We start from the raw sequence: 2,362 nt of genomic DNA, 5'->3' as shown, positions 1-2,362 counted from the left end.
CGCTCTGATACCATTGATAGAATATAAGGGTCCACCAAACTCTATAGAGAACCAGGTTCTCTATCAGTTTCACTAGAACACACGCACGACGACAGTAAGTAATGACAAGATAAATTTTACGTGGAAAATTCTCAGCTCAATGGGATTAAAAACCACGACCTCCCTTGTATGTTTCAACTTCACTATGAGCAACTTTTAGATTCAACCTATGCAACCTAGGAATTAACCTCTTAATCCCTCACTAACTTGTAATACTCTATTACAAGCCACTTTGTAATAACTCTATTACAAGACTTTACAACTTGACTAACTCTAGCCAAGACTCAAATACACAGGTTTAAGGTTTACAAAAGGGTTCCTACAAGAATGCTTCTAAACAATCTGAGTAGGAAATACAATTGAAGATAGTCACGCCTGAGCTTGAGTGAAATCTCTAAGTGTTCAAGTAAAGGTGTTTTTACCTTCCTTGATTGTATTAATACATGTGTGACATAACTTACAATGATGTAATCAAGGTAGGTAAAAAGTCTTCCACAAAAAGTTGACTACTGCACTATTCTGTACTGTAGCGTGTGCAGGCAGGCAACTTTCCAGGTGGAGAGTTGACTTCGTACAGTCACCTTGGGAACTGGTAGGGACCTGTTCCCTCAATTGTTCCTTCTACTAATGAAGAGTTGAGCCAGTTATCCGAGCTGGAACCTTGTGATCTTAAGGTCTTGTAAATGTGTAACAGGTTCCTTATCTGGTTCCTGGATAGTAAGTTTGTTAGATCATCAAAAACATAAAGCAAAGTACTTATGACCAAGTACTTGTAACCTATATTATTGTTGTGTTTCTTTTGTTGTTAGTGTATCTTGAATTTGGAGGAAGTTAAAAGATTATGGGGGAGTTGCTGGCCCATTTTAATTAAAATAGCTTATTGTTCGTCTTGCGATAGTTCTACCTTTCGTAACTTAATGATAGTCTTAATTATAGTTATTGTGGATAAGGTGCGAAGAAACGAGGTTCAACGTGGGTTATTGAAAACATTATGATAAGGTATGTTAAGGCTAACCGTTCAGTCATTTTGGCATGATCTCTATCTACATGCGTTGATAACCACGGGCCGAAGCTTCTCTTATGTTGGCCCAAGGGTGGTCAACTGAACACCCTTCGCCGGAAAAAATTTATACTACGTATAAGGTAAAATATTAACTTCTTGTTGATTAAAAATTAAACTTTTGAAACACCCTTGCATTAGCCACTTGCAAACCCTTATTGAATTTCCTGACTTTGCCACTGTTGATAACGAGACATAAAGAGAAGTTTGGTTACTCTTGAAAATGTGTAAGCATTATCCTAGTCTCATAAGTTTACAGTATTCTCCCATCGGGACTTTATATTTATATCGAGCCTAGTATGGCCCCTATTGGGTAACACTTTTTATCGATAGTAAAGTTATATACCGAGCCTACTGTGGCCAACACTATAAGCGAGCCTAGAATGACGAGAAACAGAGCCTAGTATGCCGAGCGCCCTATGAGCGAGCCAACTTACGGCAGAGCAGTTACACGTTCCGTCCTTATAGGGGCCCGGACATCTATTTACTTACCATATTGAGAGAGTTGAGTCCGGTATCAGCAGGTAAGTATATCTCACAGATCATTTTGACTCCAGTTAACATTCAGTTAATATATTATCAGTTAGTTTTGCTTTCAGTTATCTCTATTGCCTTACATACTCGGGTATATTAATTCGTACTGACGTCCCATTCCTGGGGACGCTACATTTTCATGCATGGGCATGTTCGGGATAGACATACTAGTACACCTCCTCCATAAGTCATGTCGTGATAGCTTGATCGTAAGCTCCACGATCCTTTCGGAGTTTGCGCGGGTCTAGGGTTTGAGTACATATTTGATATGTCTTGTATATAATTATGATGGTCCGGGGCTTGTTTCGACCACAGTAATCTACCAGGTAAGCTGTAGACATATCCTGTCAGTTAGTGCGATGTTGGGCTTGTAGGCCTTGTTGTATGTTTTTAGTTTGGTTGTTCAGTTGTAGATAGTTGTGACGACCTAAGCTTTATATTGATATTTCGTCAGAGCCAGTTCCGTTCATCTAATTAGTTTTGCTTAACAAATTGTCTTGCAATGTGCTTTATGGCGCAAAGTATTACATTGTAATGTTCAGAGTCCCTAGTCGCAAAGTTGGTATGCTAGGTAAGTGAGGCATCGGGTGCCGGTTCTCGCCCCCGGGGTTCGGGCGTGACATTTAATTATTATATAATCTATAAATTATTGATTAAGAAAGTAAAAGTAATTCATTTAATTTAACTAATTTTGTTAATCGCTAGTCAAAAAATATTTTTTCCGGATTA

The sequence above is a fragment of the Nicotiana attenuata genome, unplaced genomic scaffold (genome assembly GCF_001879085.1).
Source record: "Nicotiana attenuata strain UT unplaced genomic scaffold, NIATTr2, whole genome shotgun sequence".
Classification (NCBI taxonomy): Eukaryota; Viridiplantae; Streptophyta; class Magnoliopsida; order Solanales; family Solanaceae; genus Nicotiana; species Nicotiana attenuata.
The sequence above is the reverse complement of the archived record's forward strand: the minus strand, read 5'-3'. Positions refer to the sequence as shown.